Source organism: Halichoeres trimaculatus, unplaced genomic scaffold, assembly GCF_033239565.1.
Source record: "Halichoeres trimaculatus isolate MK-OKI-2021-1 unplaced genomic scaffold, fHalTri1.1 fHalTri1_scaffold_10, whole genome shotgun sequence".
In the NCBI taxonomy this organism is placed as follows: domain Eukaryota; kingdom Metazoa; phylum Chordata; class Actinopteri; order Labriformes; family Labridae; genus Halichoeres; species Halichoeres trimaculatus.
In genome coordinates, this window is record NW_027437187.1 from 3,205,170 (window position 1) to 3,219,270 (window position 14,101).

The window sequence follows — 14,101 nt, forward strand, 5'->3', positions numbered from 1 at the left end:
ACCCTGCGTCTTCTCACTGTCTGGTCATGGACTTCCAGATTTGAGCTGACATGACTAGCGCCAACCTGATCCCAATGTCACACAGTTTTAGGGCGTATTCAGACCTGGACTGTTTGGTCCACTTTAAACGGACCAGGGTTCGTTTCCCACGCTGGCGCGGACTTTTCATGCAGGTGTGAATAGACACAAACGAACCCTTCTTGGTCTGGTGCGGACCGAACAACCAGACCAAGACCCACTTTTTGAGGTGGTCTCGGTCCGCTTGCAAACGAACTCTGGTGCAGTTCGTGGTTCTCCGGTGCAGGTCTGAATACAGAACAAGGTCCATCCGAACTAACTACGGGATACATGCACCTTTTGGGCCTATAAAGCCACCGTAACCTAACCGTCTTTGGTTCATACCTGATCCTCCGTCTTCTGTTGAGCCACGCTGTTATTAGCATGTTGTGGGTCAGGACACGCAGAGCATAGCGTCTCCTTGCTGCGCACATTCGTCTTCACTGTTCCAAAATTTGAAGCGGTGTTGTTAAGCCTGCTTTGAAGGAGCTGCTCTTGAAACTGAAAATAATTTTGTAGCTCTAATAAGAGCACAAACACACGTTTGCCTCCATTTCCAGGTCTGTATTCTGTGTGCCGCCCTTTGTCAGTGCTGTCCAATGAGAGCACTGATCGTCACACACGGGGATGTGTTTACAGAATATAGTCCACTTGCAAAAAGTACAATCTGAATACAAACCGCACCAAACGAAAAAAGTAAAGCCCGCTTTTGGTCCGGACCAAACAAGTGGACCAAAGAACTTTTCTGGTCTGAATACAGCCTAAATATGTGGTCAGGAGAGGAAGTGCAACAAAAGTAGATAATGAATGAGAAATTCAGGCTGCTGGCAGTGGGGAAATAATAATGATAATTAAAAAATATGTATTTATATACATATGAAATACAAATTCAGACTTGGGCAGCAGGCTGAAAAAAAATTGTTGGCAGGCCAACTTTGGCCCACGGGCCCCATATTGGACAGCCCTGTGTTAGAGCAACCATGGCCGTAGATGGGATTAAGACATACATCATACCGTGAGAGAGTGTGATGGTAAATCCTCAGTGGATCATCTACAGAAAAGCCCTGCAGTATTTAAGTGTTATCACAATGATCTGTATTTATCAGGGTGATACCTACGTTTAAACCAGCAGCTCTAAAGCTTTATGTGACACATCTGTCCGTGCACCATCACTCAGTCAGAGTTAAAGACAGTGATGTGATTGGATATCTGTTACACAAGCTGCTGCCTCTCCTGGAGGAACACCTTCTGTCCTCATTGATTGGGATGAAAATCTTTCACAGTGTAGACGTTTACAGTTCAACCCCGCAGCCTTGCTTGTTTGATGTCCTCATGCTCTTTGTTCTCAAGCTCATATTTTTATTTATTTGACTTCACACAACTTTTGCAGAAACATTTCTTTTTCCAGTTGTTCTAGCAGCTGAGGTTTATCCCGTGATGCTACAAGCAGAAAAAGTGAAGCGCTGTGTCACAGATGGCTCTGTATAAATGAGGTCATGCTGATGAAGGGTCACATGACCCATTAACTGCCGCACTGGTCGCCATTACCTCATCGTGATGATGCTCTTCTCTGTTTCGTGCAGTTCAGTGTGAACAGAGTGCTTCCCCCAAACAAAGCGACATTATTACCCAGCATTACGTCACAGAGGATGAACGAATGAACGGCTGGCAGGATCACAAATGGAGGGATGAGGGGAAAGGAGGAGAGAGATGGCATGGGAGGGGATAAGGAGGAGGGAGGGGTGTGGGAGGAAAGGGGAGGGCCAGTAAGAGCAAAGTGAAATCTCTACTAGTTTGACAGCGCTCACACTTCTCTACAGCCAGCTGCTACACACACTCCTTCTCCAGCAGAAACCAGGCGCTTCAAACCAAGACCGTACACTGAGGTAGGACCATTTACTGTCAGCCATGGCGGCCTCAGGGTGAGCTCATTGGTGAGGACGTGTGCGTGTGAGTGTGTCCTCTGAGAGACAAACTCTCAGCAGCTGAGCAGATCTGTTCACTTCTTCCCAATGTAGAGCAGTTTCACATCGGCATTCTGCACGGTTGTTTTTACCATAGCACGTTATTTACATGTTATACATGTAAATAGTTATTTACAGCTATTTACAGTTAAACGATAACTTAAACACAACAATAGAAAAAAATAAACAGCTGAGTTTGTATTGTAACTTTTCATAATTTTGTGTGAATCTGATTCAGAAACAATCTTTTTCCGTCTGGATTTAATAACAAGTCGACATTTTGAGCATGCGTTTATTCTGGCGCTATGAACGTAGTAAAAGTGACACCCCATCTTAGCTGGGTGCCTCTCTTATTGCCTTTTGTTTGTCACGTTCAGGATCATGATGACCCTAATGCGGTGCACACTTCATTTGGCAGGAACAAAACCTGAACCCTTCAGACAGCACAGCCTGGGGCCACAGGGGAGGGATGTAGGGGACTGGATCGGGGAGGTACAAAAGGGGGGTCAGGAAAATATGAAGAGTCGAATGTAAGAGAGATGTGTAACAAAACATTTCACGCTGATGCTTCGTAAGTCTGTGATAGTTTGTTTGTAGCCTGGTTAGTCTGTCAGTCTTGGTGCTCGCGTGCTCTTTGCCTTTCACCCCCCTTGACTCCCTGACGACTGTCCTTCAGAGTCTAACACTGAAAACTGCTGCGTGAGTTTGCACAACAGCCATTTCAGATGACCGTCCCTGTGAGTGACATGTAACGTGACTCTTGAGGTTTAAAGTTGCACCTGACCTCTCTGCAGAGAGAAAGAGGCGATAAAGACTCATCATTTTCCTGCTGTGAGCTGATAGTCAAAGCAGAACGATAAAAAGCAGGAAAGCATCTTCTACACGCCTTCAGTCACACACTGGCTGATGCTAACGTAGCATAGAAACAGTGATGCAGCAGTGATGATATTTTAAGGACAGGGTGCTGTAAGGTTGTGTCAGGGCACATCCTGCAGCACCCTGTACAGTCACAGAGTGCTCCCCCCCGTTACATAAGAGTGCTCTGTCACACCAGCTCCATGAGATGTGTGAGCATCCCTGTATCCCCTCATCTACACACCACTGGACTACTTGAGTAAAGTGCCTGAGCAGGCTGAGAAAGCCCCAAAAATAACTCCTAATCCTCTAAAAGCATCTCCACCAGGGGCTCGACTGTCCCACTTGTAGCGTGCTGAGGAACTGGGTACAGCTGCGCTGCTCTGGCTGACTTCCAAGGTTTAAACAGGGCATCCATCCATCTCTCCATCCTCCTCTCTGTCCATCAGCAGCACTGCTGCCACAACACAGTGATGATGACTGGCCAAAAACCAATGTTTACTGATGCAGGCTGTCTGGTTGCACACAACAGGCAGCTTCAAACCAGGTTTCCTCAGGGCGCTCAGAGCTGTCAGTCTATAAACATTTCTGAGCTTTCAGGAGCTTCTGCATCAGCATTCAGGTTTGTCAGAGCATTACTGTAGAATAATAGCCTCTAGAGATTGAGTTCCTTTTCTCAGTATTCAGTCAGGAGCCAGAGTCAGAGGGAACAAAAACTGTAAAATTGTATTAAACAGTGAAACTGTTTGATAAGTATTCACTAAAACAAGTTGTGGAGATGTGGGCGCTCGATGGTTTCAGGGGTGAGCAGAATGTGGAAAAACACATTACTACAAATAGTTTTTTTAATTTTTTTTTTTAAACAAGAAATCACAAAACAGATCCAGTTTTCGATATCCTTCATAGAATCATAACATACAGATTGAGGGACACAGGCTTAAAGGAATGAAATAAAACAACAACAAATAAAATAAAGTAAATAATAAAATGCAGTTAGAAAAAAGTCTGCACACTGTTTCCATTTAGGTTGAATACATCTGTACAGTGTTAAAGTAAATCAAACTACTAAATTGACCTCTCAAGTTACAGACATTGACTGTCTATAGAGTGGACAGTGTGGCTCCTCCATTTACCATTGTACAGTCTTTAAGCCAAGATACCCCCGACACAGACGCAGCCATTGGCAGACAGAGTCTGCACAGTACTGACTACGAGAGAACCCAAGTGGAGCCAGGTGAAAAAAATAATACGATTTTTTTTCTTTCAAGAGTCTAATCACTTCTTGTCTCTACCTCTTGACATATTTTACAAACCCCGAAAAAAATACACAAGAATGGCAGCTGTCAATCATCATTAAACGTGACGTAAAACCTTGTTTTAACCTCTTATAACTAATGAAAACCAAACTTTTCAGATTAAAGAAGACCTGAATTCAAAGCAGCTGAATAATATCTTGAAATCACCACAACAATTGGACGTGAGAAACATTTCTACCAGGTGTATTAATTTTTTAAAGTTTGACCACAGCTCATGTGGAATGTCTGGGGAGATGGATTTTTTGACCTATACAGCAGCCAGACACCAGGGGGAGCAGGTTTTGTGGCAACCTCACTTCAAGCTGATCAAGATGACATCCATTTTTTTTTACAGTCTGTTGTTACAGACCCTGAAGCCAAGCAGTGAAAGGGCCTCATGTGAGCATCTATTGATCCAGCTTGTCCAACAGAGAACATGTTACTCTCTCGTAAGCTGATAATTGAGCCACAGTTGTGACCCATTCTTCACAGGAGGAAGTTTTCTCCTCCAGTGTCTCAGCAGTATCCCTTTACCTGTGGTAAGAGCTAAAACAATTCATCGTTTTTGGAAAGAGGACAAGCCACAGTCTTTAAGTTCTGTAGTTGCACCCAAAACAGCCAGTTTAGGAGACTTGCAATTCCTTTTTCAGTAAATCATAAATTACCTGCTGTATATTGTTGAGAGTACTTGGAAAAAATAGGAGCCCCAGGCTCCTTGCATCTCGCGCAAGAGTCTGTAGGTATTAGTTTCCACATGTGCAATTGTTGAGGCATCCTATGCCCAATTGGATGAACTTTATTCCAACTTCTTTAGACATTATATAATATTCTTCAAACATGAACCTCAATCCTCAGGTGATATATCCACAGCCATGTCCTTTGCCCATTGTTGTTTTACTTTGATCTAGGGGTCACACATTTGATTGTTTAGTGAATGGTAAATCTTTGAGGCAGTGCCTCTGCATGTCGCAGATCTTCAGTTGGGCTGCCTGTGGGGCTTATGAGAGGGCTTCCTGACCATTTTGATAAAGTACTTTGCATTTGGACATATCTTTAGAACTGCTTATATGGTCATTTATACTTACAAACAATTAGTTTAAAGCTTAGAAATTATTAAGTTTGGCCATCAAACAAATCTGAAATGCACAAAATTCCAGCCTTCCCCCAGAAACTCCAGTTAATCATTTTATCACCAACCAGAATTCTGCTGCTGTCCAGCAAGGGTGCTAGAGGGGACTTAAAAAAATCCCAGAGACCAGCTCTATGGAGTTTATTCCATCATGGTCTGAGGTAAAAACAACAGGATGTTCCTTTTGTTTAAGTAATTTTGGACCAAATAGACCAAACCATGGGGTCAACCTGTCACAAATACAACCCTCTGTCTGTAACCAGGCTTTATGTATTCTATATTGATAGCCCAATAGTACCATTTAAAATTCAAGAGAACCCCCCTTTCTTTGTTTCTTTATTTCCAACCGTGCGATTTGCCCAAAAGAAATCTAAAATGCAAAATTGAATTTTTATGACTAAATTTGTAATAATGATTACAGATGGCTTGCAAACACAGTCAAACATGGGAAAGTCTTTAACTGACTGTCTTTGGCGAAGTCTTTACTTTTTTAGGCCATCTCTCAATGAATAGAGTCAGCAGCAGAAAAAGCTGTACGGCATTGGCAGGGAAGGCTAGGCAAATTTTTCATGGACTCAGCCCACAAACTCAGCTCTGCTGCTCATCCCACAAAATGCATGTTCTTTATGAATGTGGCTCCATTGAAACGGCAAATAAACAGGCTTTCCCAAAGTATATGGTATGTTATCAAGAAGCATTAGTAAACAAAGAAATAATCTAAAAAACTCAAATTAACTTACTTTTTATGCTACTCTTTTTGACCACAGCTCAAAGTTTAGGTGGATTTAGTTGTTGCTCCAACCTTGTGAGCTGAAGTAGAGATGCTGTGAGCTCAGAGATGTGTGTTCAGTTAAATTTTGTGAGTCTGATAGGAATGAGCTCAGACCACAGCCTGATACTGAGAGAGTAAAAAAACTAATGCAATGACCTGAGACATACTGACACTTTTTAAATATTTATTTATTTATTTGTTTAAACTGTAAATTGACTACAGTTAAAAGCTGATGATCAGTCTCTTTTGGTGCTGGTGTGGTTGAACGTAGACCAGCTGCTGTGTGACCTCCTGCAGAGCCGGTCCAGAGATTACATAATCATCACAAATGAGAAGAGTAGATATGAACCAGAGAATATTCCACTGATTAAAGTAATCCTGATGGTCAACGATTGCAATTTCATTCAGGAATCTATTTCGAGGTTGTCCTGATTTCTCCCGGGGTCTGTTTGTGAGCACACAGCTGTTTGTAACGCTCCCCTGCACAGGAGGATGCAGCATGCTGGCAGCCATGTGTTAACAGAGCGAGTACTTGTTAAAGCTGCAGGAATGTAGCAGCTGAACGCCTCCATCAAAACCACAATCTGAACTCATTTAGGAGATGACTTTTAAAGGTTGTTATAAGTGTTTGGTGTGGTGTCACAGGCAGCTCAGTGAGGGAGAAAATGCAAATGAATGACGGGTAAAGTCACAGCTCATACACCCTTGGCTCTGCAGCAGGAATGTGTTCTTCTAGTTTTATAGACTTTGTGTTTGTCTCGGGGCGAGGGTGGAGAGAGAACAGCTTTTTGAAAGTTAGTTTGTTTTCCAGCTTCAGCAGAGCCAGAGGACAACAGAGCGGAGTTTACAGCAGGCAGATTCAGAGTGGATTGTTCCTTCAGGTGTGTTTTTGAACATTTTAATCCTTAATGGTAGATTTCTATAGGTTTAAAGGTTATTTTGTTGTTTATTTGTTTGTTAAAAACCTGTATCTGAGAAGTGCCTTAAGCTTTGAAGTGCAGTCGGTAAGGTTGTGACTTAGTTCATGTATGATGACATACTTTCAGCTGCTTTTTAGGACAACGGTCACCAAGCTGCTTGAAAAGTGATTGAGGAAATGGGTTGGAGAATCTGTGCTCATGCAGAGTAAAACTTGGGTTGACTGTCACTGTGAAGCTCAGTTAAACCTGTGTTTAGGGTTTCTCATGGCTCACGTCATGCTAGCTTTGTGGCATCAGGTTCATGAAACTATGGCGGGTTGATTATTGTGGTCCCTGAAAACCATCAGCAACCTTTCACTCAGGGTTTTGCGCATGCACCGCTCAGATGATGTGGATCTACCCCCTGAGGGACCAGGGTTTTCTCTCTCACATGAAAATCAGCTTACGGAGAAAGCAAATGTTGGATAACGATGGAGCGCTGTTCGATTTAATCTCTCTGCTGCCTCCCTCTGCTGCTGCCGTGCACCTCGCCGAGTGTCCTTGTAAGGAAAATAACCTTCACAGCCGCGTCATTTGAACATCTCATTTACATGGTCAGCACTGTGAGTGTGCTCAGCTAAATGATGTGTTGATCAGATGCAAATAGTCGTTTAACAGCCCAAAGAGGATAATGACATGTTATCATGTTCCTAAATGGGAAAGTGTGACTGTGGGAGCTGCTCTCTGCTGTCAGAACCTGTTAGTCTGCTCAACACACACATACACACACACACACACACACACACACACACACACACACACACACACACACACACACACACACACACACACACACACACACACACACACACACACCTCCCTTTTAGACAAACACCTCAGTACCCACTGTCTGTTTGGATCTCATCCATCAGGTCACACCTACAGGTCTGTGACAAACAAATGACAAATCTAAATTTAACCACGGCCCAGGCGTGCTGGTTCCTGACCAGCTATCTCTGATCAGTCATCAATCAGAAAACCAGCTTTCTGTTTTTTAATCATCTTTTTTTCACCTGCTCAACTAAAAACGACCACTAACTGCCACTCGTGTTGTTGCACATCCATCTTGGTTTTAGGCCGGTCACGATAACAAATTTTGCTAGACGATAGTTTTCCAAAATATTATTGCCGATAAAAAATATTATTGTCAATATTATTTTGGGTTTTTTTTTTCAATTTTTTCATTGATGTAATAATGATAAATGGGATAATAAAGTGAGTACACCATATCAAAAGCAAGAAACTTTAATTTCTAGTAGTATTTTCAGTACTTAGTACTCAGTATTTAACTGTAATTAAAAGGTCAGGATCTTTTAAATAAAATAAATTAAACAAAAAAATAATAAATTTAACAAACAAGAAAGAAAAAAAAAGGAAATGAAATGGACTCTCTTTTTGAAAAAAATACATGTCAATGAAAATAATTAATACTAATCAAAAACAAAACATAGACCCTGTCTCTAAAGAAAAAACAAAACTCTAAAAAAACAACAACAATAAAAACTGTAGCCTAAATAAAAGGAAGTTTATACAGTTCCTGAATTGTTTGTAACATATACTTTTTCCCAGTCAATCCGTACTGTCTGTCCAACATTTTGAACATTTCTGGATTTCAACCGTATTGAAGGGCTGCATTTCTTTGGCAATGTAGCTGTCTTAGAGCGCCACCATTTGGCTCTTTTATTTCTATTTACTTTGCCGACCAAAAGCCTCAGTAAGAGCGGATTGTCAAAGAACAAGGCTCCGCTGCACCTCCCCTTCTTCTTCTTCTTCATCGCCACTATTTTCAAACAAATGCAACATATCAGCTCGTTAGTGTTCATGAGCTCACACTTTGTTCATTCTGATAAAAAACAAAATATTCCCACACTGGGACTGTGGCAGGCGGCTTAAGAACCATATCTTTCGTGCCATTGCTCATATTAGCGTGTTTCCTCCTTACCCCTCAGGACGCTCGCTTCAGCGCTCTCTGTGTGTACAGTGTGTGCAGCCCCGTCGCAAAAGATGCCAAAGATCGCATTTTCTACAGATACTCACTCCACTATAAATCCGCTAAATCTGCTATAGAACCTATGCACCCCTATGTTAGGAAAGATAGACGTAGTGAGCCATCTTCTCATTCAGCCTCTTTGGTGGAAAGAGAGGAGGAAAACAAACATGCATGCACGTGTCAGTTTATCGAGGCTGGCAAACTTACCGAGGATGTTTTTATTTATAGTTCGGTTAACTGATTTATTGATTATTGTGACAGGCCTACTTGGTTTGATATGAAGATTGTCTTTCCCTGCAAGTATCAAACTGGTTGTCATAAAATCAACAACATTCATGCTCCCTGAAGATGGATGTAGTCTGTTTCCTCACCATAAGGTCCATTAGTTATGTTTATGTTCACCACAAGGGATCAGTACTGACTTAGATTCTTTTTTAGGTACCAGCCAAATTCTCTCTGTAGTACTGAGTACTAGGGGTGGACGGTATACCAGTTTCATTGCCATCATTACTGGTATAATATGTTTCCACAAAATCAATTTTGCAACACCGTAATTACCGTGGTAAAGCATTGTTACACATAATTTAGTCCAGAGAGGTCACTTTTTTGCCACAGCCATGCTGAAAATTAACGTGCATACACCTTTAAGGCCAATAGCATCGAGTCAGTGCCATGGCTTAATAGAGGAAGTAAACATTTACTGGCGGGGAGAAAGCGAAACAGTGAGTCATACAGCGCTGATAGAGGCCTGTAAGAACAGCAGCTCAAAGAGCAAAGTTGCCAAACCAGGCAGGAAAGTGTCTATGATCAAACCTTAGAATCTAGAGTGTTTTACAACCATTTTTGAACAAAAGTAGTGGCATCAAATATCAACATGTTGAAGAAAACTGAAACTGTAGTTTACGGACTATGAGCTGCAACATTTTTCACCCGCTTTGAACCCTGTGGCTTAAACAATGATGCGGCTAAATGATAAATATTTACAGTCTAACAAACTACGTAGCCTCATCACATAATTTTTTTAAAGTTTTCTGAACTCTTGCCCTTTGTTCTTCAGTCATCGATCTTTCAGTATCTCTGTGTATGTATGTTGTCCAAAAAAACACGGGCAAATCACGTCAGTGAAATGTTATATTTCATGCCACAGCCGTTTAACAGCAGCAGCATTTGGAGGAATAAGAGCTCAGAAACCTTTAGTGCTTCATCAGACAACCTTACAGGCTTCAGAAAACTTACAGAACATAAACTTAAGAAAACTCATGGAACGACAAGCTAGTAATGCTAATTTTCACAAATTTATTGGCATCCAAAATGTTACTGATTAATCGCTCAACCTTTTTAAATAAAATACAAAAAGGCTTTTTTTTTTTCTGTAAGTATTCTTCATTCCTCAGACCCAGTTTGTTTGCCAGTACAGTACACTTCAAGTTTGAAATGGGACAAGCTTCTCTTCCAAAAGCACATTGTGGGCAAAGGCCTTTTTCTATCACAGTATTAATGTCAATATCAATGTCAGCTTTATTTATATAGCACATTTAAACAGCCAGCAGCCTACCAAAGTGCTTTACAGTAAAAAGGCAGACATGATAAAAACAATTGAACAATAAAAGTAATAAAAACAAATAAACAATAAAAGTAATAAAAACAATTAAACAATAAAACAAATAAAACAAATAAAAGGAATAAGAAAAGGGATGGTACAGTTCAAATGTGCATACTGCTCAGTAAAACCAATAAAAGTCCCAAATAAAAGTGGCTATACTTCACCAAAAGACTAAGGTGAATAAGTGTGTGTTGTGTGTGTTGTTGGTCAGTATTAGACATTTTCCACCTGCTAGGTAGGATGTGTACACTTATAACACCTAAACACATCCTTATGACTGTGAGGGATGGAAGAGTAGGCGATTTTCCATACTGGACATGAACGCAGCATTGTGAGGTTGTATATTGAATAATAAATGTGTTAAATTGAAAAACTTTAAGATTTTATTGTTACACAAATCAATATTTTTTACAACATAAACACACAAAAGTACAGACAATTGGTATGGGTTAGTACTAATACTGATTGCCAGGTACAGGGGATCTGTATCATATTGTTTCAAATGTGAAAGGTACCCATCCCTTTTCACCACTCATAATCCTGCTATTACCCAGCTACCACAAAAAGACATAAACAACTCAACAAAAAACCTTGGTTTGACGATAATTTCTTTGATTTAAAGATTATTTATTTACACTGCTAAAGACAATAATCCCACCAATTCCTCAGGTGATAACACTTCTGCAGTGATGGGTTCCTAACAGGCTCCTAGAAAAATCTAGTGAAAATGATAATATCAATGATAATATCAATGATGATAAAGAGTTATATAGCACTTCAGTGAATAGTGAACACTGAAAGATGCTTGACATATGCAAGGTAGGTAAAGGAGGGAGTGGAGGTCACGTTTTGTAGGCTTTCTTGAAAAGGTAGGTCATGAGTTTATTTTTAAAAGATTGAAGTGAGTCGGTTGCAGATGTAAGGAGAGGAACTTCAAGAGAACTGCAAAAGCTCAGTCCCAGAACTGCAATTTGAAATTGAACTCAGTGTTTCAACTCACCTTAAAGTTCACACATCAGCCCTCCTGTTTCCTCTGAAGGTTGTTCACGGTGAGCTAGACTTCTGCAGGGATATTCCTGTTGACATTTCTGTTCAGCTCACCTTCTTCTCAGAGCTCTGACGCTGACACACCTTTAAACACACACACAAGTCAATCGTCACAACTTTGATCATTGTTGCTGTTATGTATGACAAACTGACTCAGACTTTTTTTTACCACAGTGTCAACAGGATGAGAGGGAATGTGTCAGCCTCCTTTATGAAGATTTATTTATTTTAATGTGTGTGATCAGCTTGTTTCTGGCACCTCCTATGCCTTTGAGAATTGATTAGTGTTGGTGGTATGGTGTTTTGATCAATCAGAATCAAGATTTTAGCACGGCAGTTAAATGACATCTGTGGGGCTTTTTCATTGGGGCATCACAGTTGGGAATATGGAAGAGGATTGGGGCCACTGGGAAAAAATTAAGTCCAAATTTTCTTTTATTACTATGTTTTTCTGAGACTGAAGTCAGAATTCTTTCCGTGGTCAATGACCAGACATCTTTAAAGGGGACATATCTTGCTGATCCCTGATTTAATACTTACATATAATGTGATAAATTTGAAAACAAGACCTTTCACCCCCTGAATTTTCAAAAAATGAGATATTGTATTTTTTCTGATATCCTAGAACGAGATTTGATGCCTCTGAAAATAGGTCATTGCCATTTGGCCGCGAGATTTCGACCGTCGTGACGACGCAAGGATCCTTTCTTTTTATTGGAGTAATCTGATAAAGCAGCTCCTCCTCTGTGATGTCAGTTAGTCACACAACCACCACCGAGGGATACACCCACCAAGAGCCGAGTATAAACGTATAAACTCTACATGTTACAGTACCGGTTTGACTCACCACACTGAAGTGTCCTGAGATGATCTGTGTCGAAGTGGATTTTCTTCCTCCTGAGCTACAGAACCGTCCGGGTCTGACTCGGGGTCCAATACAAAAGGACGTATCCTACACTCTGCCATTTTATTAGTGCTATCAGTAGCCACGTTTACTTGAGGAGTTTTTCGTCTTTCCGAATGGAATCTTTCTGAATGACTTTTCCGAAAACACTAGTATACATGGAAAGGAATATTCCAATCTCTGGTCTACATGCGCCGCTGTAATCAAACAGAATAGTCAATGGGGCATGCGCAGAAAAACGTAAACATCACGTGATTTATCAAAGCTGGAGGACGACAGTTTGTTTATCACAGTGTTGCAATACTCCGTATGGCGAGTTTGTCGTCCGTCCAGTCTTTAAATTATGTTCATTTCTTTCAAAGTTTGGATCAAAAACAAACTTTCAGCAGCAGTCCAGTGCTGACGGCTCGCCGCCATTTTTAAAGCTGAGGAACGTCTCTAGTTGCGTCTTACGTTATATCTGAGCATGCGCTGAAAGAACGCCCCCCTGACAACTTTCTGTTTGAGTGGATACATGATACCTCAATCGGTTTGGGGAAAGAAATATTCCACCCCCGTGAAACCGGTTAAATGTCCATTCGGATTGGCACTTTTCTTTCAGAATGAGGTGTATACAAAGATTAAATTCTTTCCATTTGAGCAAATAAACTGAATGCAAGCGGATATTTGGGTCCATGTGTACGTGGCTAGTGCCTTACGTGAAGTTTTGGCAAACAGCAAACTCGCTCGGTCTGCCCCATCCAATATGGCGATTTTGTAAATACTGCCATGCTGCAAAAACCGCCCCCCTGGCTCTACACCCTCCACCCCTCTGATAGAACTGACCAATCAGAGCACAAAGGGCTGTGACGTTGCGAGGTTACTGGAGGTCATTCTCCAAACGGAGCGTTTCAACGAGATTTTCAGAATGGCCTAAAATGAGGATATTGAGAACGCTATTGTGGGGCAATGAAGGAACTAAATGACTTGTACTGAGGGCAGAAATGCTTTACAGGCCTCCTAGTCTGGCATAGTGAAAAGGAGAAACAAGCATGATACGTCCACTTTAAACGGGAAACTTCACCTAGCTGATTGGCAAATTAGTGATTTTTATGATTTTGTCACCATGATTAGCATGCTTAAGTTAGCATGTAGCTTTGCACCACGGGTCTCAATCACAGCCTCACTGCTGTTAGCAGTGTATGTGTTTTTAGGAACAGCAGCTCACAAAGAGAATGTGTTTCATCATGTGAGAAATATTTGACTGATTTCCTAACAGCTTGTGTGGCACAGTTTGCTCTGTGGGGATTCAGAGCTCCCTGAGAAGGCTTCTTTTAACCCAGTGCTGCCACTGTGTGGGTGTAAAACACAACATTTTAAATGATGGAGCATTCTGTTTTATCTTTAACAGCAAATGTCCACATAGAAAGAGACAGATTTGGTTGTAGAGAAACCATAATGAGACACTATGAAAACAGCTAAAAGCAGCTGTACAGGACAAGATCAGACAAAACAAATTCATTTCTTTTTAACAGCTGACTGATAAA

The 14,101-nt window shown here is 41.1% G+C and overlaps 1 protein-coding gene across 2 annotated transcripts in view; it reads left to right on the forward strand.

Moving 5' to 3' along the window:
• bcl2l13 (BCL2 like 13) overlaps positions 1-14,101 on the forward strand; it is a 38,048-nt gene that overhangs the window by 20,645 nt on the left and 3,302 nt on the right. The gene's annotated exons all lie outside the window — the stretch shown is intronic.